Source organism: Pelophylax lessonae (assembly GCF_965119305.1).
Source record: "Pelophylax lessonae genome assembly, chromosome: 9".
Lineage (NCBI taxonomy): Eukaryota > Metazoa > Chordata > Amphibia > Anura > Ranidae > Pelophylax > Pelophylax lessonae.
In genome coordinates this window covers 33,905,618-33,933,245 of record NC_138776.1, presented here as the reverse complement: position 1 = coordinate 33,933,245, position 27,628 = coordinate 33,905,618, and the positions used below count along the sequence as shown (strand labels likewise).

At 44.7% G+C, this 27,628-nt stretch overlaps 1 gene segment (V, D, J or C); it reads right to left on the bottom strand.

The window, feature by feature from the left end:
- Positions 1–14,988: 14,988 nt before the first annotated feature.
- LOC309563684 (T-cell receptor beta chain V region LB2-like) lies at positions 14,989–26,064 on the bottom strand. The segment is given in 3 exons: positions 25,961–26,064; positions 22,771–23,021; positions 14,989–15,462 (listed from the first exon to the last, which is right to left on the bottom strand).
- Positions 26,065–27,628: the final 1,564 nt, after the last annotated feature.

The window sequence follows — 27,628 nt, the reverse complement described above, 5'->3', positions numbered from 1 at the left end:
AAAGTCAAGTCATCAGCGGGGGGGGGGCAGAATGGAGAGGATCGGAGTGGCTGTCTTACACTGGCAGCGCTGCATGATTACAAAAAGCCGAGTTCTTCTGCTTACCGGCGGAGAGGATGTCCTACAAAGTCCCGCCTCCTGGACACCGACTCCTATGATAGACGTCACCAGTGTTCTGTCTATCATAGGTAAGAGCCGGCTCAGGAGGCGGACTTTGTAGGACATCCTCTCCGCTGGTGTACTTGCTCGTACTCGCGGCGGAAGTGACGTCATTGGTTGAATTTTTCGGCAAGTTGAAACTATCGGCAGTACACCGGTAAGCAGAAGAACTCGGCTTTTTGTAATCATGCAGCGCTCCCAGTGTAAGACAGCCACTCCGATCCTCTCCATTCTGCCCCCCCCCACTGATGACAGAAGGAAGGAGACCTTCGGCGGTCCAGATTTAAGTCCGTGCGGGTCCGGAGGCGGCCCGGAGTCCGCCTATTGAGGACCCCGGGCTTAAAGTGTACATCTAAGTGCCGGTTCACACTGCAGCGGCACGACTTCGGGGGCGACCTGTGAAGTTGCGTGCACCGCAATGTCTATGCAAGTCGCTCCAGGTCGCCCCGAAGTAGTACAGGACCCTTTTTCTAAGTCGGAGCAACTTGTGTCGCTCCTATTAGAACCGTTCCTGTACCAGTCAATGGACCGCGACAGTGCGTGACTTGTCAGGCTGGCCAAGTCGCCTGACAAGTCAGACTAGTGTGAATGGACACTAAGTGGTCCTCACGCTCCCACTGTGTAGTACAGGAGCCATTCTAATAGGAACGACACAAGTCGCTCCGACTTAAAGGGTCCTGTACTACTTTGGGGCGACCTGGAGGCGGCTTGCATAGACATTCATGTTATGAAGTCCATGCAAGTTGCGGCGAAGTCGCGCTGCACGCGACTTCACAGGTCGCCCCCTAAGTCGGAGCGACCTAATGTGAACGGGGACTAACAGTGTTTGTTTTTTTTTAAGTATAACAACAATTTTAAACACTTAAGCCCCGGAGGATTTGGCTGCTCAATGACCAGGCCCTATTTTGCGATTCGGCACTGCGTGAATTTAACGGACAATTGCGCGGTCGTGCCCAAATCAAATTGATGTCCTTTTTTTTCCCCACAAACAGAGCTTTCTTTTGGTGGTATTTGATCACCTGTGCGATTTTTAGTTTTTGCGCTATAAACAAAAAAAGAGCGACAATTTTGAAAAAATAACAATATTTTTCTCATTTTTTTATATGAAATTCTCAAAAAAAATGTAAAAATCAAACTTTTTCAACATTTTAGGCCAATTTGTTTTCTGCTACATATTTTTGGTAAAAAAAAAAATCGCAATAAGCGTATTTGGTTTGCGCAAAAGTTATTGCGTTTACTAACTACGGGAAAGATTTATGTCATTTTTATTGTTTTTTTTTTTAACTAATAATGGCGGCGATCTGCAATTTTTTTTTTTTTTTTTCTGCGGGACTGCAACATTGTGGCAGACAGATCGGACCCCTGAGTGACATTTTTGACACTTTTGGAGGGACCAGTGACATTACTACAGTAATCAGTGCTAAAAATATGCACTGTTACTGTAATAATGACACAGGCAGGGAAGGAGTTAACTTTATTGGCGATCAAGGGGTTAAGTGTGTCCCTAGGGGCGTGATTCTAACTGTTAGGGGGCGTGGCAAGTGAAGTAATCACAGAGACATACGATCCTACATAGCAGGATCGCATGGCCTCTGTGATTACTTCAGGGAGAATGACAGACGGCTGTGTTTATATCAGCCGTCTGTCTTTCTCCCTCTCCTGAGGGAGATTGCGAGTGGCCGGCGGACATCGGAGTCGCCGGTCACAATCGCAGGCTAGGCAGGGAACGAGCGGGGGCGGAAGCGTGCTGCCACCGGCGCGCGCTCACCCCCTACAGGCTCGCGGGCGAGTGACGTACCTCTACGTCACTTTGCCTGTAGGGGGCTGACTGCCGCAGTATATAGTCGTGCGGCGGTCGGCAAGTGATTAAAGTGATTGTAAAGTCATGTTTTTTTTTTTTTTTTTAAATAACAAACACGTTATACTTACCTGCTCTGTGCAGTTGGTTTTGAACAGAGTTTGCCCAGGTCCTCCTTTTCTTGGGTCCCTCTTCTGTGCTCCTGGCCCCTCCCTCCTGTTAAGTGCCTCCACAGCAAGCAGCTTGCTGTGGGGGCACCCAAGCTGAGTCACAGCTCCCTGTGTCTGTTCAGACACGGAGCTCCGAACCACCCCCTGCCCCCTCTCTCCTGATTGGCTGACTGACTTTGATTGACAGCAGTGGGAACCAGTCGCGCCATGCTGCTGTCTCAGCCAATGAGGAGGGGAGTCCCGGGCAGCTGAGACACTCCTGCAACATTGCTGGATAAAGATGGGCTAAGGTAAGTATTAGGGGGGCTGAGGGGGGAGCTGCACACAGAAGGTTTTTTATCCTAATGCATAGAATGCATTAGGATAAAAAATACTTCTGCCTTTACAATCCTTTAAAAAAAAAAAAAAAAAGCAGGCGGTCAATGTTTATCAACAACATTGCTCAGCGCTAAAACAGAAGGATAAAAAGAAACATTGTTTAACCACTTGCCGACCGGTCACGTTGACCGTACTGCGGCAAAGTGGTTAGTTATCGTCCAGCGACGTAGTACTACGTCGCTGGACTCCTCCCCCTGTAGGCGGCACTTGCGCACCGCCGGAGGCGCGCTCCCGCTGTTTTCATTCACAGCAGGAGTCGGGCCAGGGAAGGAGCGGCGGCGATCGCCGCCGCTCTTCTCCGATCGTCGGGGAATCTAGTTTAGAGATCCGCCCTCTTGTGTAAACAGAGCGGGCGGATCTCCTCAGTGACAGGGAGTAACAGATCGCAGTGTTCAGCATAGCTGAACATCCGATCTGTCCCTGACTCACTCAGTCACCTCCCCCCCCCCCCCCCCACACGTCAGTAAGCACCAGGCATACATTAACCCCTCCCTCTCCAATAAAATTAACCCCTTCCTTGCCAATGTCATTTTTACAGTAACAGTGCATATATATAGCACTGATTACTGCAGTAATGTCACTGGTAACCCCAAAAGTGTCAAAAATGTCAGTCAAGGGTCCGATCTGTCCGCCTCAATGTCGCAGTCCCGCAAAAAAAAATCGCAGATCGCCGCCATTACTCGTTAAAAAAGAAAAAACACCACAAATGACAGAAATCTTTCCCTTAGTTAGTAAACGCAATAACTTTTGCGCAAACCAATCAAAATACGCTTTTTGTGATTTTTTTTTTACCAAACATAGGTAGCAGAAAACAAATTGGCCAAAAATTTAAAAAAATTTAGATTTTTACATTTTTTTGGGGGGGAATTTCATATAAAAAAATGTTAAAAAATATTGTTATTTTTTCAAAATAAACGCTATTTTTTTGTTTATAGCGCAAAAAATAAAAATTGCACAGGTGATCAAATACCACCAAAAGAAAGCTCTATTTGTGGGAAAAAAAGGACATAAATTTCGTTTGGATACGGCATTGCACGACCGCGCAATTGTCAGTTAAAGTTGCACAGCGCCGAATCGCAAAAAATGGCCTGGACGTAAGACAGCAAAATCCTCCAGTGGTAAAGTGGTTAATTTTGTATCTTTCTGTTTATTCATCTACAGATCAAAGGGATGAACTTCACTCTACAGATGAAGTCAGTTTAAGGCCCCTTTCACACTTATGCAACCTAAAAGTCACGCAATGTTACCAGGATTTTGCTGCCGCAATTTTACCGCAATTTTGACTGGACTTGAGGCAGTGCCTGTCTTTGGACCTCAAAACGCATTGAAATTGTCCCAAGTCGTACAGATTTGAATGGTACTCATTGGAAATCATAGAGTACGACTTGTCATGCGACTTTGCAGTCCCAAAATTTTTTACATTTTTTTTTTTTAACTGAATGTTCCTCTGTTTAATTCCTTATTAACGCTTAATTTACTCTAATCAGCCCTAATTAACTCCTCATTTTCCTTCTCCATTTAATTATTATTTTACTGCAGATTTTTTTTTTCACTTATTTTTTAAAAACAAAACTATTCATATTTAAACTCTGCAAATTAATGATTTGTGGATAGCTGTGAATGATTGTATATCCCCAAACAATAAAAATTCTTCAAAAATAGATGAACCAAATAATCTAGTGTGTAGTGAAAGTGATCCACACTATTTTACAGTGATCTAATTGTAGAAACTATTCAAAAAAAAATTTTTAAACATAACTTTCTCCAAAATCGATAGATAAAATAAAGCAAACAAACAGAACGCTGAAAGTGATACAATGTAAAACTTCCGGTTCCGGCCGTGAACACGGAAGTGACGTCACCTGGCTCCTCCCGACGCGTTGCGTCACTACGCACGTGACTTTATCAAGGGATCCCTTGATAAAGTCGCGTGCGTAGTGACGAAACGCGTCGGGAGGAGCCGGGTGACGTCACTTCCGTGTTCACGGCCGGAACCGGAAGTTTTACATTGTATCGCTTTCAGCGTTCTGTTTGTTTGCTTTATTTTATTCTGATGCTGAACTGCTTTGAGTGATTGTATCACACACCAGAGGATCCAAATCACACGGGGATCAGCGTGTTTGCGGTCATCTGTCATCACAGGTCTGCCGGAGAGGATCGCAGTCGGAAGCCTGCTGGGGAGCAAAGAATCTTCTTTTTGAGATTACACACATGTGCATGTAGTGTGTGCTAGAGGTAAGCGGCCACTACACACCTTTTTCATTGGAGATTGGATTGGTATCTAGATTGTTAAACGGCACACTCCACGATTGATTGATTTACACATTTGTTTGAAGATTTATTCACAGTAATAAGGATCCACGTTTTAGGATTGTGCATTTTGGGACTTTGCTTCGTTTTTATTCACAGAGTCACAGCCCAGCAGCTTTATCCACTCCATTGATTGCATTGTTGATTTTTTTTTGGGACTTATTATACACAATTTTTTTTGGACTTTTATTTGATCAGCATTTTATATTCGTTTCACCGTTCATTGCTTTATTGATTTTGTTTATCTTCTCACATTTGGAGCTATACATCTTGTTCACAGTCATTCAAAGAGATTTTTTTCATTTGATCATTTTGGAATAGTGCCGATTATTTACACCATACACAGTACAATTTTGTCTATCGATTTTGGAGAAAGTTATGTTTAAAAAAAAATTTTTTTTTTGAATAGTTTCTACAATTAGATCACTGTAAAATAGTGCGGATCACTTTCACTACACACTAGATTATTTGGTTCATCTATTTTTGAAGAATTTTTATTGTTTGGAGATATACAATCATTCACAGCTATCCACAGATCATTAATTTGCAGAGTTTTTTTTAATTTGACCACTTTGAATTAGCGCCGATCATATTTCACCATACACTATACAATTCACGGTGGGGACACCGATTTAGATTGGCAGCTTTTTCGTTATATATTTTGTAGTATATAAACATATTTCTTTTCACATTTATATTGTCTTGTCGGCTTGATATTGAACTCCTCAGGTAGCACATTGATCCTCGTTTTGTATCAGTATTCATAATTAAATTTTTTTTTTTAAATTATTTTGTAAACGGAGTTCTGTACAATTTTAAACACCGTAAGTGTATGTTTAAACTTTGCGTTTTCAAAAATAAATTTAAAATACTGCACAATGGAAGTGTTTTTTGTTATTGCACAAAACAGTTTTTTTTTTTTGTTTGCTTTGTTCGTTATTATTTTTACACCTTTAACATATATTGACACGTTTCACATTGAAAAAAGGCCCAAAATTGAAAAAAAAAAAAAAAAAATTTTCATTTGTGAATAACTTTTCAATGCCTTGTACCATTACTTACAGCTGAATTATAAACAAAACAATTGCTGGCAGGTATCGGCAAATGGTATCGGCAACTACTAAAAAAAGTAACAGTATTTTTTTATTGGTGCATCCCTAGTCCTAATACCAGGAGGCAGAGGCAATATTCCGATCATGTGATTGTTTTCATGGCTCTCACAGTGATCACATGCTTAGGTCATCCCATTCCATTCATAGACAGAGACTGAGAGCTACCAATGACAGCTCTGTCAGTATGCTGTGATCGCGCACACAACCTCGAATCCCCATAGACACATATGAGTGACAGCATGATAAGGCCCACCTACCCTGATGCTGAATATATGCGATATGGCAGCAGGAAGAGATTAATAATAGTATTGATATACAAATGGCAACAGAATTTTGGGGCATAGAGTCTGCCTTCTTCACCAGGACTTAAATTTAATGAGTGATTAAAGGACTCAAAAATGGCACAAATGACTATGAGTAAATTATTTGCTGCAAAGAGTGTAGCTAGAATCAATAAATCAATGTCTCAATAATTAATTCTGGTTATAGCCAATGCACCGAATAATTACGTGCTATGATTTGTGCCATTTTTGAGTCCTTATGATTAATTTTTAAATTTAAACTAGGGATCGACCGATTATCGGTTTGGCCGATAATCGGCGGCCGATATTCACTTTTTTAAAAGTATCGGTATCGGCCACAAACTTGGCCGATATGACCGATATTTTTTTAAGGTAGGGCTGCCTCTGGATGGGAAGGGGGATGGGGATTAGAGCGCCGCCTAATTACACAGAGCAGGGTTCTTCTGCTTACCCGGCGTGGGCGCTGCCATAAGAAGTCCCGCTTCCTGGACCAGCTCCTACCTATGATAGACAGCACACTGGTGATGCCTATCATAGGAGCCGGTCCAGGAGGCGGGATTTCGTATGACAGCTCCGGGTAAGCAGAAGAACCCTCCTCTATGTAATTAGGCGGCGCTCTAATCCCCATGCACTGGTCACTCTGCATTGGATGGGGGCACTGGTCACTCTGCATTGAATGGGGGCACTGGTCACTCTGCATTGTTGGGGGCACTGGTTACTCTGCATTGATGGGGGCACTGGTCACTCTGCATTGATGGGGGCACTGGTCACTCTGCATTGGATGGTGGCACTGGTCACTCTGCATTGATGGGGGCACTAGTCACTCTGCATTGATGGGGGCACTGGTAACTCTGTATTGTTGGGACACTGGTCACTCTGCATTGGATGGGGGCACTGGGCACTCTGCATTGATGGGGGCACTGGGCACTCTGCATTGATGGGGGCACTGGTCACTCTGCGTTGATGGGGGCACTGGTCACTCTGCATTGGATGGGGGGCACTGGTCACTCTGCGTTGATGGGGGCACTGGTCACTCTGCTTTGATGGGGGCACTGGTCACTCTGCATTGATGGGGCACTGGTCACTCTGCATTGATGGGGCACTGGTCACTCTGCATTGATGGGGCACTGGTCACTCTGCATTGATGGGGCACTGGTCACTCTGCATTGGATGGGGGACACTGGTCACTCTGAGTTGATGGGGGCACTGGTCACTCTGCGTTGATGGGGGCACTGGTCACTCTGCATTGATGGGGGCACTGGTCACTCTGCATTGGATGGGAGCACTGGGCTCTCTGCATTGATGGGGGCACTGGTCACTCTGCATTGGATGGGGGCACTTTTCACTCTGCATTGATGCGGGCACTGGTCACTCTGCATTGGATGTGTGATTGAATGTGCAGAATATCGGCCCATATCAGCCAATACCGATACGTTGTGGCCAAAATATCAATATCGGCTCTGGAAAAACCATATCGGTCTATCCCTAATTTAAACCATGAAGAAGGAATAGGTCTCTGAGCTCCTAAAACACTCTGGCTGTTCTTTGTTGTCGTTTGTGATCAATACTAGTAATTATTTAAGGTTTTTTAACTCACTGTTTGTTTGGTGTTCTCATTGGACTTTGTACAAGTAAATCTTTAAATCTGGGCCCCTTATATGAGGGACACCCGAATTTTGTCAAGAGAGGTGCCTCACCAGAGCCATTGGGCCTTATCACATTCTGACCAATTTTATGACAGTTTAAATCCTGCGCTCTGTCCCCTTGTTCCAGCAATAAAAACCTGATAGGGGCTCTAACCTTTCCTTACGTCATGCGAGAGTAAAAAAAAAAAAATGTTTTTTGCTTTACCTTACTTTAACTGGAACCTGTGATGGTTACATATGAAACCCTTGGAGCAGAGTCTCTCATTAAAGGAATGCAGTTATTCTGGCTAGGAATAACTCAAACTTGGGAGGCTTTATTAAATGTCTCAGAGGAAATCCAGAAACCAGCGGATGATTGTAAGGGAAACGCCATAAAATTAAGTCTGCACGATTTTTGTTCCGAACATAGACAAACCAGCAATGGGGAGCAGATTCAAACCCAGCTTCAGAACTGTCTAGCTCTTCAAACTACTGGCAGTTATTCTTCTCAGCAGTGATTATCAGGCTATTTTTTTTTTTGAATTGTTGAACTAGGCAGAGTCCTGTGATTCCTTCCTCTGATTCCCCAAACACAGCAATGATGTAGGACTAAGGGGATGGAACCACAGAGTGTTGAATGCTGAAGAGCTTCTGGTGGCAGCACTTAAATGGAGGGAAGGAGACACAAACCTTTAGCCTAGGTTCACACTAAGGCAGGTTTGAAATCGTGCGAGTTCAGCTGGACTTGTACGATTTCAAACCGGCATTTTTAGTTTGACTTCGGAGGGCGATTTTACAGACATCTGTGCGGGTTCCTGCACAGATGTCTATTAAAGTAGCCCCCCGCAATCGCCAAAAGTAGTGCAGAAACTACTTTTAGGAATCGGTGTGATGCCGTAAAGTTACGTTGCAAAGTCGCGTCGCATCAATTCGGATGGTCCCATTGCCGGTGTAACGTGAGAAAAACCTACCCTCGTCACTTCCGGCCAGGAACAGCTGAGCAGCGCAGCACTGCGCATGCTCACAGCCCCGGATACCTAATGAAAGAGCTGAGGACCTGACTAGTGCGCATGCGCACTAGTAGGAAATTATCACGGTGTCCGTGAAAAAAACCTACCCACGCCACGCTTACATTAAAACAAGTGTGCTGCAATATAACTAATCTCCGCTCCTGTCCCTGTCACTCCCCTGATCTTGGCTAGTAAATATAAAAGCGGGTTTCGGCTCCGTGATTTATGTTCTCATACACCCGTCGCCGCTTTTATATTTACTAGCCGAGATGAGGGAAGTGACAGGGATAGGAGTGGAGATCACTCGTATCGCAGCACAGCTGTTTTAATATAAATAGAAGAAAAAATTCTGCGCTAGATGTGACAGAAAACCAAATGATTAAGAACAATAGTGAGCAGCTGGCACAAAATCAACTAACAGTGATTCAAAAAATACAATAAAAACCAAAAAGTGCAGCGCTGAAATCAGTATACAATTATATAGCTGAAAAGCTCATATAAAGAAAACAAAAAAGGAGAGGGGATAATGTCCAAATGAATAGTCCCAATATTAAGTGCAGAGATGTGAATCCACGTGCAAAATAACTTTCTTCCAGTGACACCAGGGAAAAGTGTAGGAAGGGGACACCCTTGTGCTCAGGTATAACAAGCAGCTTACCGAAATTCCGTGGCTGCTCAATTTAATGAGACAGCCTCTCCCAGCTAGTAGTAAACCAGTAGGTCAACCGATATCAAGCTCAGGTGCTTCGAAAGACTCCAAAAGCCGAAAGCCGTTTCCGGTGTGTTGTTAAACCGATCACATTAATATGTGGCACACTTGGAACTTCTCATATACTCCATTGAACGTAAAGCCATATGTAGAAAGAAACAGAGGCCCATAGCGTAATCCCGTAAACCAATAGGTAAATTTATTAAAAAAACTACTTACAATTTAAAAGACAAAAACAGGCATGTAGTATGTGCCGGTCATGGATCTAACCGCGGCGTCCCGCAAGTCTCCAGATCAGCATATGGATAAACGGCCGGCTTCGTTGGGGGGCGTGTGGACGTTTATGTCTGGGATCGCCAACGTTTCGTCATAAGAAAGACTTCTTGTTTTAATGTAAACGCCAAATTACATACAGTGCCGTGCAACCGGAAGTGACAAGGGTAGGTTTTTCTCATGGGTAGGTAATTCTCACGGAACACCGGCAATTGGCTTCAATCTGACATGTCAAGTCGCATGTCAAATTGGGCCAATGTGAACGTGGGCTAAAAGTGGTGAGCCTAATCCGCCTTCTATAGTCAGGCAGAGCACAGGTGCCCTTTAAACAGAACCGGTTAATAATGCAGGATTACTTATTTATATTAGTTAGGACCTTGGCTATGATGAAGTATTATGACCTTACACTGCCTTGCACTCTTCTTCATGACTCCAAAGCAACAAGTGCGCTATACACAGAAGCATTAATTGCTGCCCACCTCGAAAACATTCAAAAGGCAGTACGATCTCTGACAATTGTCCCCATTACTGTGGCAACCCACCCACAGTCTGCCAAATAAACCAATGGAGATTGTACTGGCCTTTGAATGTTTCCGGTGACTAATATATTGTGTCTCATGGACAATGCGGATACCACCCTATTTTTGCCGCTCTGTGCACCCGTGGTTGCTGGGATGCTGGCCTGGCTTCCAGCGTAATAGCAATCAATGACACTGTGCAGCTGTGCTTTGTTAGGTGTTAGGATGCTAGTGGTTTCAGGGGAGGACTGGGAAGGGGGGCAGGGTGGCAATTGCCCCCTGGGCCGCTCTGATGCCGGGTAAAATGGCCGCACTCAGGGCTGTAGCGGCCAGACACTGTATACAGCTGTCAGTCACCGATACACAAGGTTATATTTGCGGAACGGTATGAGTTTGCAGAGTACGCTCCTCCACCTGGCCAGCACAATACTAACACAGTAACTTCCCTGTCAGGCAGAGTGATCTCTGCCCAACAGGAGTTTCCTAGGCCCCACCTGGCGTAATGTCATGTATTTTTGTTTAACCTCCTTTGTTGCTATTAACATTAAATCATGTTACCACATTGCATCATGTTTGTCTTGTGTTTTAACATCAATATACGCATGGATGGTGAGCTGGTTCAATGGGCCACTTGACTGGACTTGACCCCCCCCCAGGCCTAAGGCTACCAGCCCTCCCCTGAGTGGTTTGACCGAAAAGCGTCATGGGTTGCTAGAGTATATGCGGCTAAACCGACATCATTGGTTGTTGCAGTGAGTATCATCCCCCTCCAAGTGCCACCCCTGACTGTACAAATGATTGGAAGAAAAACAAAGCTTTGGTTTGAGCACCCAGTCAATAGACTTGCCAAAATCATGAGACCAGGTTTTCCTAGTTCTGTCTTCAATCTTAAGCAGAAAGAACTCTGTGACACACTGCATTCGCCACATTACACATCTTTTCAATGGGGCGTAAACCGCGGTGTCCAGTACATTTTCAGTGTCCAGCATATAGCTGATGTAATGAGTCAGTTGCTTTATCTAAAACTAAAATTAAAAATTTGCTGGACTTTGATAACTTTCTCCTCCCTTAACCTACTGTATGAGTAATTTAGGTTGGGGGGTTCCCCTTGCTCTCCAGGTGACAGTTAATGCTCCCAATGGGGTTACCTGGGGGATACAGGGGGTCACCCCAATCAATTCCTCTCGGAGGGGGCTTTAATTATCCTGTTTAATCCAGTTGACTGCCTTAGTTATGCCATAAGATGGTAACGTTTCTCTCGACAATGCTGATTGTTACTTACCATTACAATACTGCATTTATCTGATGATTGTACTCTTTACTGTTGAAATGTAATAAAAGATTTTGAAAGTAAAAAAAAAAAAAATAATAATTTGTTGGAGTTAGACTTTAAGGAAGTAAAATATATTGTATATTTTATTGCAGGCAGCAATAACCACCTGACAAGCCTTCTAACCCTCCCTCACAATATCTAAAATTAAGAAAAAGTATTGGCTGGCATTTTAATGTAAGGTAGGTAAATAAAAAATGAAATATACTGTTGCACGCAGTCAGCATGTACAGTATAGCTACAGTATATCTTTCTTAGTACATTCCTCTTGTCATCCATAGCAGTACTGAAGCTGGAAGGGGGGGGGGGGGGGCAGAACTAAGGGCCAATCAGGCTTTGCAGCATGCGCATGTGCTGACATGGAAGAAGAGAGAGCAATCCGAGTAGAGTTAATAACTCATTGGTTTGCTTCTTCCTCCTTTATTGTCCAATCAGAAGATTGTGGGCAAGGTGACACCACTATATTCTTTAAACATCAAATAGAAAGTGGTTTTATTCTAGCAGTTGTGCTTTCTAGTGAAGTTACATAAATTGTATTTACAAAAGTGGCCAGACATATTTGCAGATCCTTTGACACCGATCTTTTATCAACTATATAGTGCAAGGGCCTGCCAAACAATTAATGTGTATTTCAACTTTATTATTCAGCATTTGGCTTGGAGTTCATCCTTAATACAAAATCATATGTTCCAAAATAAGGATTTAACTGGTACCCAAGGTCAGACATAAAATTCTTTCTAATATATTGATGCGGGTGAAGGCGCCTGGTTCTGCCCTTTTAAAGTTTTAAGTGTGTACCTGCTGCCCCTTTCCTTTGTGTGTACCACAAAAAAAACTTTTATATTAATATGTAAAGAAGGCGCTGGTATTGGTGGGTCTCTTTTGTCTCAAGGTCTCAAGTATGTCTCTGCTTGTATTTGCTGCAGTTATTTTAGATGTGCAACATTAATGTGAAAATGATATGTGACACCTATTTTGTGGTTGCGTGATCAATGTATATTGATAGTATACCTCTGTGAGTGTGGTAGGTATAAAAAAACCTATATCTACAATGATCCAATTTATGACAAAATTCAAAAAATAAAATAAACTCACACAGGAAAAAAAAAACAGTGCTCTAGGTGACTGAATATACCTTCTAAATGGCTCAAGGATGGCCAATGTATAACCGCAGTTATGTAATAATAATCCAAGCAATATAATAAAATATAAATATGCACTGTTATAACGATATTTGTGATAAAATGAGTGACTGCCATTAGTGAAAATTAATAATAAACAATACGTGCAAAATAGTGAATATTTAGTCCGTAAAAAAACGATGGCACATAAAACTTGTGATAAATGAATCTTCAATCCAAGTGCTCCACCTCGTGCTCGTTGTTATAATTGTGGTAATCAATCCTGCTTACCAGATAGTAGCAGGTCACACAGACCTATGGAGCCTTGGATCTGTATTTAGGATGGATCAATCCTACACCTTTCTCCTCCACATCAATTTTCCTCTGGCTATTTAGAATCAGCATTGGACTGTATATTTGGGATAACTCCTTCCACTCACTCCTCCTTCTCTCCAAATCCTCTAGTAGAAGTCTCAGGCAGATGTATACATATAGAGACAATGGGAAAGCAAGATATAGTGTAATAACGTTTTATTTAATAAAAAAATAAATACAATAAAAGATTGGCCGCTTACATTTTAATGTGCCCGCCTGGCACAAGGTAAAATTCTTTCTCTCCAAGGTGGTTTTTTCCCACATACACACCGGGGCGTGAGAGGTGTTAGGAGTGTTAGATAGGCTCCAATAATGGCCATTTCTGCACCACCCATCCCTGCTTCTTTATAATCTGCCTCTCCATCGCCTATCACTTCACTCTCTCTCCCCAGACTGCAGGTATCAATAGTCCCATTGGCAACATTTCCCCTTTAGGCAGCAACCCTCTTTGCCAGGCTGCGGTAGACATGTACCACTCTGCCATCTCTGTCCTGATTGGTTGCAACCATGTGGAGCTCCATTTGAACAAGGGCTTGGTGCTTGTGATATTATTCTGCTTCTTTGCTCCCATACCCTTACCTTACCTTATTATTCTACTGTTGCTTGACCCCTTGGCTGACCCTTGTCTGGAAATGGATTTCTCTATTGATTGCTTCCTACCCTGACCCTTGTCTGGATAACAGCTATGCTACTGACTGTCTTGTGCTCTGACTTCAGCCTGGATAACAGATATGCTGCTGATTGCTGCCTGCTCTGACCCTTGCTTGGATAACGGACTCTGCCTCTGCCCGCTGCTATCATGACCTGACACACTGCATGAGGTACTGGCATTCACTAGTTCTGTTAAGTCCTGGATACAGTACTTGCCTTGAACCTTTCCAAAATTGTGAAGCCATTTGACATGGTGTGTGAACTCTACCTCTCTCTCTGAAGGGATTGCTGGGAAAAATCCTGGTCCTGTGAATATAACACTGCTATATATAGGCTTGAGGGAAAGATGGCGGCTATAGATGAAACTGCACATAAGTATTGCTTTTTTTTTCAAAGAACAGGATACAAACTGATAAACCTTAGGCCTCTTTCACAGCAAGGGTCTGAATAGGTCCGCCTATTAGTTTTTCAGGCAGACCTGGTTGGATGGTCCATTCACCCCTGTGGACCAGGGGGTACAAATACACTTGTGTCTGTTTACACCCACCTGCCTATAATCTGATCCTCTAAAAACAAATAAAACAAAAGGGGCTCTGTCTTACTCGGTCCAGGCGGATCAGAGGGCAGTCTGTTTACACCCGGCTGCCTATAGAGCAGAGCGGGCTTCCTCCGTGTCCCCTCAGCAGAAACTGTGCCGGCCTGTCATCTGCCCGATCTGCTCCAATCGGCAGGGGATCAACAGACAGATGCCCTGCTGATCACAACGGAGTCCTTCTCGTGCAAGAGGAGCCTTACATGGGCAAACTGGCAGGAGGCTTGGGGCTGTGTAGCTCTGGCACTGAGGTGAGCACTGGTGGTTGCTGGGAGACATTGCAGAAAACTGCAAGGGACTGGGAGCAGTAAAGGGGGCTTGGGGCCTTTGAGGAAGATGAGCGCAGTGCAGATGGCTAGGGGCAATTGAGGGAGTTGTAGGGCAGTTAGCAGAGTATTCCAGCACATGGCACCAGTTGCAACTCTACAAAGTTTCCTGGATCCTATGGGGCAGCCCACTAGGATCCATGGCACTTAGGAATCCTGAGCCCAGCAGCCCCCCCGCGACAATGGCACCCTAGGTTACAGCCTATGTGGCCGAGTGAAAAATCCAGCCCATTGATACTCAAAAGCTATTCAGTTAAATTATGTGTAATGTTTTTATTAGATTTCACTTTGTTAATGCTGTTTTGCTTATTAGTGTGAGCTCAGTGAGTGTTCCCATTGAGATTCCTGTTGAGGTTAGATCAAAGGCTTCAGGCTGTTTTCAATCGCCGTGCAGCACTGGATGCACAGTAATAAACTCCTTCATTCTGAGATTCTAATGTCTTGATCTTCAGGTAGGTGTGCTTGTTGTCACTCAGCTTCCCCATCTCATAGACCAACTGACCTTTGTCGTTATCATCGTAAATGGGATCCTGTCCCTGAATACCACTGGCAATTAACTTTAGCTCCCGATTGGCTTCTTGGTAATACCAGTACATGTAGCCATGATTTGTGGTCAGCTGAGCGCAGTCCATGCGAACGTCTTCATTAGGGTGGCTTACAATAAGCTGGGGGGTTTGAGAGATGGTCAGTGTCTGGGCCAGACCTGCACATAAAGAAAATACCTTATTAGCATCTTATAATAATATAACTAAGTTTTAACTACCCATATATATCAATAGTTATAAATGCCATTATTGGGTAGGCTTCCTGAAACAGCTATTCCAGTTTTGGGTGAATGCAATACAACGTATTCACCCGCCATCTTTTTATTCCTCTTTCCAGATATAATCATCTACCAAAGCCAATCATTACTCCAGTTAAAATTTTAAATTAACTTTATATTTTGAAAATTGCAGCAGATGCTTCTTCGGTCAATATCTTTTGTGGAAAGATTTTGCCAGCAGTCCCAACTGATTGCCATCCACCAGAACCAAAATAGTTTGAAGCGTCCCACATATGTAACAATATAACTGCATAATCTTAAGATCTTACAGTCTGATTGAATACAAATTCATTTGATAGTCCCGGTAGGTTCTCACATTATATAGTTTTGATAAATCTAAAGGAGACTCTGGAAAGACTGTACAGCAGTGCTAATTTTGTCGACTAAAACTGACTAAAATGTTTTAGTCGACTAAATTAACACAATTTTAGTAGACTAAAATACGACTAAAACTAAAACAATTCAGATGACTAAAATACGACTAAAACTAAAATGGCATTTTAGTCAAAAGACTATAACTAAATCGAAATTTGCTGCCAAAATTAACACTGGTGCATGCTCAAAGCTTAATACCATAAATAATAACATATTAGATTTTTCACTCCAGGACCAGCAGTAGTATATAATGAGATTGGAAATTGTAGAGAAATGCTTAAATAATGCATTACAAATTACAATTGAACTACACTAATTCCATTATAGAAGACTAAAATGTAGGACGTATTAGTCGACTAAAATGTAGGACGTTTTAGTCGACTAAAATGTAGGACGTTTTAGTCGACTAAAATGTAGGACGTTTTAGTCGACTAAATACGACTAAAACTAAAACACTTGCAGAAGACTAAAATGGGACTAAAGTGCCATTTTAGTCCTAAGACTAAAACTAAATTGAAATTTTCTGCCAAAATTAACACTGCTCTACAGCCAGGATTGCAGTGTGTATAGTAAAATGACCCTTTATCATATCATGTAGTTCTCCTTCTTTGCTTACCAGATGGTATGGTGAAGTAGAGGAGGATCTTCTGGAGGAGGAACATTGTCACAATGCTGCTTCAGAAACCAAGTTCTCGAGTTATTGTAGGCACAGGAAATCACATGACCATCACTGTGCTGTGCCGAATATTAACAAAAAATATCCTCAGGACTAACTTCTAAATCAGGCATCACTAAATGGCGGACCGCGGTCCGGATCCGGACCCAGTTAATGTCTCATCCGGACTCCTGCGTTCCCACCCTTTAGAGTCATTCTGCCCACAGCCATCACCACTGCCAGTCTCACAGAGCCAACCGCTGGAGGCAGGACAGCTATAGACAGAGGGCGGGGGCTATCCAAGTTAACAAGCAGGTTATGGGTTGCGAGGATACAGGGCGGTCATTGCACAAACATGGGATTCGGACCTCTGCTGGAAGAATATTTTACTGACTGGACCTTTGTAAATTTTAATTCAGTACCTCTGTTCTAAATTAACCACTTTACCACCGGAGGATTTTGCTGTCTTATGTCCAGGCCTCTTTTTGCGATTCGGCACTGGGCGACTTTAACTGACAATTGCTACCCCGTACCCAAACGAAATTTATGTCCTTTTTTTTCCCCACAAACAGAGCTTTCTTTTGGTGGTATTTGATCACCTCTGCGCTTTTCATTTTTTGCGATATTAATAAAAAAAATGCGACAATTTTGAAAAAATAACAATTTCTCTTACGTCCTCCGACAGTCGCCGCCCTCTTCATATTCGTCACAATGGGGTATTAGACTTTGCTCCGAAGGAGTAGCTAGGCAACAGAATATGTTAATATAAAAGTTTTAACACATCCCACCCCCAGGGGGTGGTCCCCTCAGTCAATACCCTCCCACTTCCTGTATCCATACTCCAGTTTCAATGTCTAGCTTGTCAGGAGTAGCTGGATGTCTCTATGCTGGGGCATTTGTCTCAGCCTTTTCTCTATTCTTTTTTGATTTTGTTTGAGTTTTTTCTCTCTGTTTGCTTAGCTGTTCATTTTGTCAGCGTTAGTTAGTTCTTCTGATGAGGAGGATTCGTGCGGGCTGGGACTCGGGCTGATCCCCCTGGTCGCAGGTTGTGGGTCAGTGGTTTTCCCGGCCTGCCATCGAGCGTTCAGCCAGGTACCCAGTAGGTTTAAACTGCGTTATCCTTTTTACGCCCGCTACTGACGAGCGTTGGTGTGTACCACCTCCTGTGGATCACGCGATCGCGGTTCTGAATAAGTCCACTGCGATTCCTGCTGAGGATACCCTGGTATTCCGGGATGCCACAGACAAGAGGCTGGAGTCTCTTGCCCGTCATACCTATTCTATTATGGGTTCTATGCTAAAAGCTCTGTTTGCTTCCCTTATGGCGGCCCAGGCGGTCGCGAGTTGGACGCAGGTGCTTAGACGCGTTTTGGTGGCTTTCCCTCAAATCTTCAACTGTCTCCGGAGCGTTTGCGGGATCTGCACCTGGCGGTGCGGGACCTGAGAGCTCAGGGAGTGGTGGTCCCGGTGCCTCATCGGGACAGATTTCGGGGGTTCTATTCAAATCTGTTCACTGTACCCAGGAAGGAGGGCAAGGTTCGTCCAATTCTGGACCTGAAGGCTCTGAACCGCTTTGTGCGGGTTCGCAAGTTCCGCATGGAATCTCTGCGGTCGGTGGTGGCTGCCCTGGTTCTGGGGGAATTCATGGCCTCCATCGATCTGAAGGATGCATACCTACACATCCCCATTTTCGAGGGTCACCAGAGGTACCTTCGATTCGCCATTGCGGAGGATCACTACCAATTCGTGGCGTTGCCTTTTGGCCTCGCTTCGGCTCCGCGGGTTTTCACCAAGGTACTTGCGCCACTGCTGGCCTTGTTAAGGGCCCAGGGCATCTCTGTCCTGGGGTATCTGGACGACATTCTGGTTCGGTCTGCGACCAGCCAGGGTCTGGAGAAGGATCTGTCCGTCACGGTGCAGACTCTGCAGGAGTTTGGTTGGACGATAAATTATCCAAAATCGACACTGTGCCCGGCGGTTCGTCTTCCCTATTTGGGAATGATCCTGGACTCGGTCCAAGCGAAGGTCTTCCTACCGGACGACAAAATCAAGGTTCTTCAGGGAGAAGTCCAGTCCCTCAGGGACGTTCCGTGCTCATCCCTGCGGAAGTGCATGCGGTGTCTGGGTCTGATGGTCTCGGCTTTCGAGGCAATTCCCTTTGCCCAGTTTCACACGAGGGGTCTCCAAGCGGAGATTCTGTCCAAGTGGGACGGGCGTCCGCAGTCTCTGGATGTCCAGATTTCGTTGAGCCGTCGCACCAGAAGGGATCTTCTGTGGTGGCTCCAGTCCCCGGCGGTGTCGGGGGGAAAGTCTTTTCGTCCTCTTTCATGGACGGTGATCACCACGGATGCCAGCCTGTCGGGCCGGGGTGGTGTTCTGGGCGTTCTGTCCGCCCAGGGGACTTGGTCGGAGGAGGAATCCTCCCTTCCGATCAACATTCTGGAGTTGCGTGCGATAAATCTCTGCCTTCACCGTTGGACGGACAGGCTGCGCGGCTGTCCGGTTCGGGTGCAGACGGACAATGCCACGGCGGTGGCTTACGTCAATCACCAAGGGGGCACCAGGAGTGCCCGAGCGGCTCGGGAAGTGGCCGGCATTCTTTCTTGGGCCAAGACTCATGTCCCGGCGATATCGGCGGTACACATTCCGGGGGTGGAGAACTGGCAGGCGGATTATCTGAGTCGCCAGACCCTGGATCAGGGGGAATGGTCTCTCCACCCGGCTGTCTTCCAGATGTTGTGCGCGAAGTGGGGTCTTCCGGAAGTGGACCTGTTCGCGTCTCGTCTGAACAACAAGGTAAAGAGGTTCGTGGCAAGGACGGACGATCCTCGGGCAGACGCGTCCGACGCGTTGGTGGCCCCGTGGCACCAGTATCGGCTGCTGTATGTGTTCCCGCCGATTCAATTGCTGCCCAGGTTCCTTCGCAGGTTAAACTCGGAACCACACACGGTGATTCTTGTGGCACCGGACTGGCCTCGCCGGTCCTGGTACGCGGATCTCGTGAACCTGGCGGTCGACGCTCCTTGGCGTCTGCCTCTTCGAGAAGATCTCTTGTCTCAAGGGCCGATATTCCATCCTGCTTTACAGTCGCTGGCCTTGACGGTCTGGCTGTTGAAACCGAGGTCCTGAAGGATAGGGGTCTCTCTCCGGAGGTCATTCACACTTTGATTAACGCGAGGAAGTCTTCCTCGGGGAAGGTCTATCACCGTACTTGGAAGGCCTATTTTGCCTGGTGTGAGTCCAGGGGGTTTTCACCTCGCACTTACTCGGTGTCTAGGGTGTTGTCCTTCCTTCAGACGGGTGTCGACCAGCATTTGGCGCTGGCTACGGTCAAAGGTCAGGTGTCTGCGCTGGCCGTTCTTTTTCAACGTCCTGTGGCGTCTAACTCCTTGGTTAGTACCTTTGTTCAAGGGGTGCGACATCTGGTCCCTCCTAGGAGGGAACCTTTACCTCCTTGGGACTTGAATCTTGTTCTGTCCGTGCTACAACATGCTCCCTTTGAACAGATCAGGAAGATCTCGTTGTCCATGTTGTCCAAAAAAGTCGCTTTTTTGGTGGCGATCACTTCGGCTCGCAGGGTTTCGGAGCTGGCAGCTTTGTCATGCAGGTCTCCGTATCTGGTCCTTCATCTAGATAAGGTGGTCTTGCGACCTAACCCTTCTTTTCTTCCGAAGAGGGTTTCGGATTTTCACATCAATGAGGATATTGTCCTGCCTTCGCTCTGCGCGAAGCCCAAGCATCCGAAGGAGGTGGAGCTGCATTCCTTGGATGTTGTTCGGGCGATTAGGGTTTACCTGACATCGACTGAATCTTTCCGCAAGTCGGATTCCTTGTTTGTCCTTCCTGAGGGACCTCGGAAGGGCTTGACTGCGTCGGCCTCTACCATTGCCAAATGGATCAGACAGACCGTGGAACAGGCCTATGCTTTGAAGGGGAAAGTTCCCCCTGTGCCTGTGAAGGCGCACTCTACAAGATCTCTGAGTACGTCTTGGGCCTGTCGTCATGGGGCTTCTGTGGCCCAGGTGTGTAAGGCGGTGACTTGGTCGTCCGTTCACACCTTCACGAAATTCTACAGGGTGGATGTTCAGGCATCGGCAGATGCTTCCTTTGGCCGCAAGGTTCTTAGTGCGGCAGTTCCTTAGAGCCTCTTGTATGGGCTCCTTGGCTGTTTGGGATACATGTTGTTATCCCTGGGTTATTTGTTTTCCTGGGATTTTTGCTTCTGTTGAGCAAGTTTTTTCTTCTGTTGCCCAGATGGTTTCCTTCCTTTGGTAAGGTTCCTTTCTCTGCTGTGGAGACGGCGTTGCCTTGGGCGCGGCTGCGTTTCCCACCCCTCATGTTTGCACTGCTTTGGGACGTCCCCATTGTGACGAATATGAAGAGGGCGGCGACTGTCGGAGGACGTAAGAGAAAACGGAATTTTTGTAAAATCTTACCTGTAAAATTCCTTTCTCTGAGTCCTCCGACAGTCGCCGCCCCCGCCCCTCTTTTGGGGTTGATTGTACTCTCTACTGCTATTCCACTGAAACTGGAGTATGGATACAGGAAGTGGGAGGGTATTGACTGAGGGGACCACCCCCTGGGGGTGGGATGTGTTAAAACTTTTATATTAACATATTCTGTTGTCTAGCTACTCCTTCGGAGCAAAGTCTAATACCCCATTGTGACGAATATGAAGAGGGCGGCGACTGTCGGAGGACTCAGAGAAAGGAATTTTACAGGTAAGATTCAGTTTTCTACTTTGACAGTTAAAAAATATCCAATATATTAAATTTTTGTCATAAATTTAGGCCAAAATGTATTTAGCTACATGTCTTTGACAAAAAAAATTCTCAATGAGCGTATTTTTAACCGCTTTAAGACCGGAAGATTTTACCCCTTCCTGACCAGGCCATATTTTGCGATTCGGCACTGCGTTACTCTAATGGACAATTGCGCGGTCGTGCGATGTTGTACCCAAATTAAATTGATGTCCTTTTTCCCCACAAACAGAGCTTTCTTTTGGTGGTATTTGATCACCTGTGCGATTTTTACTTTTTGCTCTATATACAAAAAAAGAGCGACAATTTGGAAAAAATAACAATATTTTTCACATTTTTTTTATATGAAATTCCCCCCAAAAAAATGTAAAAATCTAATTTTTTTTACTTTTTTTGCCAATTTTTTTTTCTGCTACATATTTTTGGTAAAAGAAATCACAGTAAGCGTATTTTGATTGGTTTGCGCAAAAGTTATCGCAGCTACTAACTATGGGAAATTTATGTCATTTTTATTGTTTTTTTTTTAACTAGTAATGGCGGCGATCTGCAATTTTTTTTTGCGGGACTGCGACATTGCGGCGGACAGATCGGACCCTTGACTGACATTTTTGACACTTTTGGGGGATCCAGTGACATTACTACAGTAATCAGTGCTATAAATATGCACTGTTACTGTAAAAATGACACTGGCAGGGAAGGGGTTAATTTTTATTGGTGATCAAGGGGTTAATGTATGCCTGGTGCTTACTGACGTGTGTGGGGGGAGGGGACTGTGTGACACAGGGACAGATCGCAGGTTCAGCTATGCTGAATCCTGCAATCTGTCCCTGCCTGTCACTTAGGAGATCCGCCCGCTTTGTTTACACAAACGGGCGGATCTCCTCACTCGATCCCCGACGATCGAGGAAGAGCAGCGGTGATCACCGTCGCTCCTCCCCTAGCCCGACTCCTGCTGTGTCTGAATACAGCTGGAGCGAGCCTCCAGCGGTGCACTCGCGCCGCCCACAAAGGGAGGAGTCCAGCAACGTAGGTCTACGTCGCTGGACGGGATCGTGCAACATTGCCGCAGTAGTGTCAATGTGGGCGGTCGTAAAGTGGTTAATGCACTTGCCACTATTAAAATAAAGCTATTTGCATCTTCTCATCAACCTTTCCTACCCCAGGCAGCTTCTAAAAAGTTAAAACATTTGTTTTTGACCTTCTATATGTTGGTTTCCTCCGGGAGGATGCTAATGCTTACCTCAAATACGTTTATACCAACAGGAGTAGTGTTATGTTTTCCCATCATTGTGACTGCCAGTTGAGGTTAGATCAAAGCCTCCAGGCTGTTTTCAGTCACTGTGCTTCACTGGAGGCACAAAAGTAGACCCCTTGATTCTCAGTTTTCGGTGACTTCACCTTCAAGGTGCTGTGCTTGTCTCCTTTGGTTCTCCCCATTTCAAAGTTTGTGTTGTTCTCCTCATAGAAAGGATCGTTTTGTCCTCTGATCATATAGGCGATAAGCGTCAGACCCTGACCTCCTGATTGATGGTACCAGTACATCAAGTTGTGGTCAGTGGTCTTTTGTTCACACTCCATCAGAGCCTCCTGGCCAGCTGTCGTCACAATGAAAGGAGGATCCTGGGAGATGGTCAGTTGCTGAGCAAAACCTAAAAAAGAGATGGAAGACACAGTACATATCGCATCAGCTCTCACAAAATATCTCTGCAGACTTTAATCGGATCAACTTATGCCTCGTACACACGCAACGAATATTGGCCGGGAATTTTCGGCCAACGACCAATCGGCCGATTTTCGGCTTGTTAGTATGATGCTTCCGACAACCGACTGCGACTTTTCGGCCGAAAAAAATCTGGTGTGCAGGCTATAAATTTTTTGTTGGCCGTCAACACAACGGCCGATTTTCCGTCAGTCAGTACAGATTTCGGCAGACAAAAATCTGATGAGCAAGACTGGGCATGCTCAGAGAAGAAAAAACACACGGAAAGTAAACCAACACATGACATCACTTCTAAAGTAGATTTTTGATGGCCGAGAAAATTCGTGTGCAGTCTAGGCACATTCCAACCAACAAAACACAACTCTGGACAAAAGACGGACGATCGGTCGGCCGATAATCGTTGCGTGTGTACGAGGCATTAGACAACTATTCACCAGTATTATGTGATCTTCAGAGAGAAGAGTCTGACGATCCTTTTTCCTGGTCATAATTTTAAAATCATGGTAATATTTTCCCCTGGTATGTTTGTGAAGTGCACAACTTCTTGTACAACGTTCCGACAACTTATAGCTATATTTTGTTGTTTCTCATTGTTCTCCTTCATCCTGGTCGTAGTATAGCTCGTATTAGTTGTTGACATACAACTGGGCTTGTTCTATAATGCTGAAGATGTTTCATTACTCCTACAAGCAGCTTCTTCTGTTCTAACGTAGATGAATAGTAAAACATCTCCAGCATTGCAGAACAAGTCCAATGGAGTGAGAATAACTACTCCTAGCAATAGTTTGGCATGGCATTTTACTAAACATTAAACTTGCTCTGTAGTTAAATAAATTGGGTTCATCCGACATAAAAAAAAGTCTGCTGATTTTTATCGATATAGCGGTACGATATACAACATGCAGTCAAATTACTGAGACTTTAGAATTTTTTAGGATTCTAGTGCTAAGAAGTCAATTGGAACACAGATATTTTCTATGTGGATACATCTTTAACATTGCACACTCTTACCCTTAGTCCAGGGCTTCTCAACTAGGGTTCCATGGATCCCTAGGGTTCATCCAAAGGTTGCTATGAGTTCCTTGAGTAATGAGCAATTTCTGCCTCTCAGATAAGTTCCTGCTGACGCCATTTATCTTTTTAGCTATCTAGAAGGGGGTAATTCTTCCCTGTGACCACATGTGTAATGCCTCGTACACACGTACTGATCGACGGCCGACCGATCGGCCGTCTTTTGTCCCCGGGCTGTCCTGTCCGCTGAAAAGTGCAAAAGACTGCACACTAATTTTGTCCGCCGACTGCAGAAGTGATGTCATGTGATGGTTAACTTTCCCTGTGTTTTTTCTTTTCTGAGCATGCCCAGTCTTGCAAATCTGCTGTCTGTCGGCCGAAATCTGTACTGACTGGCGAACAATCGGCCGTTCTGGTGTCGGCATACAAAAATTTTAATGCTTGCATGACAGATTCTGTTCGGCCGAAAGTGTGCTGTCGGCTGTCGGAAGCATCATACTAACAAGCCTACAATCGGCCGATCGGTCGTCGGCCGAATCTTTTCGGCCGACAATCGGTACGTGTGTACAGGGCTTAAGGAGCATTCTTCCCACTGACCATCACACTAATGTATCATGACTCGTAGATAAAGTCATTTTTAGCAGGAATTCCCTGAGACCGTAAAGTTATTTTAAGGGTTTCTCTGTGTCGAAAAGGTTGAGAAGGCTGCCTTATGCCTCGTACACACGCATCGATTATTGGCCGGGAATTTTTGGCCAACGTCCGATCGGCCGATTTTCGGCTTGTTAGTATAATGCTTCCGACAACCGACTGCGACTTTTCGGCGGAAAAAAATCTGGTGTGCATGCTATAAAATTTTTGTTGGCCGTCAACACAACGGCCGATTTTTCGTCAGTCAGTACAGATTTCGGCAGACAAAAATCTGATGAGCAAGACTGGGCATGCTCAGAGAAGAAAAAACACACGGAAAGTAAACCATCACATGACATCACTTCTGAAGTTGGTTGTTGTTGGCCGAGAAAATTTGTGTGCAGTCTAGAGCACATTTCAACCAACACAACACTGGACAAAAGACGGCCGTTTGGTCGTCCGATAATCGTTGCGTGTGTACGAGGCTATAGTCTGTTGGCATTGTTCATCAGATGTTATGAAACTGAGCACCTCGCTATGCCTTGCCTGTCATCTGACTATTTGAGATCTAGATATTTTCTATCTGAGCTTACACTCTAATGTTCCCTCTATAGTCAGTCTAGAGGTGATTTAGTTGGAAGCCAGGTAATCTGACTGTGGTTATGTAAATACTACATACAATCAGTCAACAACATACAACTCTAGAATAATGCCTCATTTCCACTGAGCGGTACGGTTCAGTTTGGTACAGTTCAGTACGGTTCGGAGCGGTACACCTTGATCAGGCTTGCGTTTCCACCGCCAACAGTACCTCAGCAAAAACAGTACCACAACAGCTCCACCCTGTTGGTACAGTACTAATGTGCTTGGTACCCCAACGAAAAGGGTCCCAAAAAAGTGGTACGGTACGGTTCGGAATTAGGCTACCAGTCACAACTTTTGACAATGGAAACGGCAAAAATTGCATACCAAACCGAACCGTACCACTGAGTGGAAACAAAGCATAGGAGGGCAATTGAAGCCCCAGCCCAGTGTTGCAAAGCAAACATGCAAATCATATGGACACACAGCTAGCAGCAATGGTTTTGTATTGTCTAGTGCCTATAGACATAGCTTTCTAGCACTAAATTAAGAGAATACTAACTGCAAGTCTGCCAACTTCCACACTACACAATGGTATCGTTAGGCCACCAGGGTAAAGTGTACAGTCCAGGTTTTAATACTTACTTGATGTGAACATACAGCAGATAGAGATCCTCAGTATAAGGTGCATGGTGACAATGCTGATGCTTGTGGCGTCAAGCAGCAGTCAAACACAGTGCATACATACCCTGTTCTACCAGACATTCCCTACATTCTCATCTAATATGCAACTTGCTATATTACAGTCAGTGCTGCCCCCACATGGATTCTTCATGTCAGAGCAGTATGTGATACCGTTTTCTTCTTTTAGATCTGGCTTAAAGATGAACTCTAGGCAGATATAAAAGAATAATGCACTTCTGTACTTAAACAAATCATCATTAAATGTTCAATATGCAAGCTATGTAAGTACACTGATTTTACTTAGAATCAGCCCATTTGAAGTCCACAGAGCTCAGACTGGGAGAGGAGGAAGCAGCATACAGAGCCAAACAGTTCAAATGTTGACAAGAGGTACTGCATGCTGATAGGAGGAAGAAGCAGAGTGACAGATAGATGAGGTAATCACGGTGTTACTTCTTCTTTAAAGGCCATTCACAGGCTGGGGGGGAGTTTATAACAACTAGGGCTCTGAGGAAGTGGGTTGAGTGATGCTGGCCGTCATTCAACCCATAGGTCTAGAGGGGGAAAGAAGTACTGCAGGGGACAGCCTGTTTTTAATGTGAGTATTGTAGCAAAAGTTGCTTTTTTATTTTATCTTTGGGCCCTTTTTCACACTATGAATCACACAGGAATCGCACCACATTCCTGTACAATTCACATGCGATTCAGTGCAGTGTGATTTGAGCCCATTCATTTATAATGTGCTCAAATCGCAACACATCACACTAAAGTAGTGCATGCACCTATTTTAGAAACACACTGTATGGTCGTTTTGGACCATGCGATCCAGATGCAGGCAAACGCACTCCGTTTGCGACCTGCATTTGGAGTGTCTTTAACGTTTGCACTGACAGTGGCTGCAGATCGCAAGAGCAGTACGATTTAAATGTGACGCAGGAGACGCACGCAGATCGCAGGTTTCCCACACCATGTTCTAGTGTGAACCGCAGCTTAATGGGCTAATTTTTTGGGGGGTTAGAGCGCTGCTTTAAAGCAGTAGTATACTCCGCTTTTTAACTTTTACCTAGAGGTAATAATAAGGCTTACCTGTAGGTAAAAATTAATATCTCCTAAACCTGCATGGTTTCATCCTGCGTGCAGACGCTGACACCAACGGTGCATGCGCGCTGAAGGTCGTGCGATTTCAGATAAAGTTGCACAATTTCAAAGCTGTGTTCAGTGTGAACAAGAGCCTAGGTAGATTTACCCTCACCCCTGTTACGGAATTTCCCCACACTTTTTGTTTCAGTGGCAATAGCCACCAGTACAAATACAGAGAGTAAATCATCCAATGGGGAGAACAAATATTTGATACGCTGCCAATGTTGGAGGTTTACCTACTTACAAAGCATGTAAAGGTCTGTAATTTTTATCATAGGTACTCTTCAACTGTGAAAGACGGAATCTAAAACAAAAATCTAGAAAATCACATTGTATGGTATTTAAATAATTATTTGCATTTTATTGCATGACATAAGTATTTGATCACCTACCAACCAGTAAGAATTCCAGCTCTCACAAACCTGTTATTTTTTCTTTAACCTCGCTAGCGGTATCCCCGAGCGTGACTCGGGGTAGGAATTTTCTGCT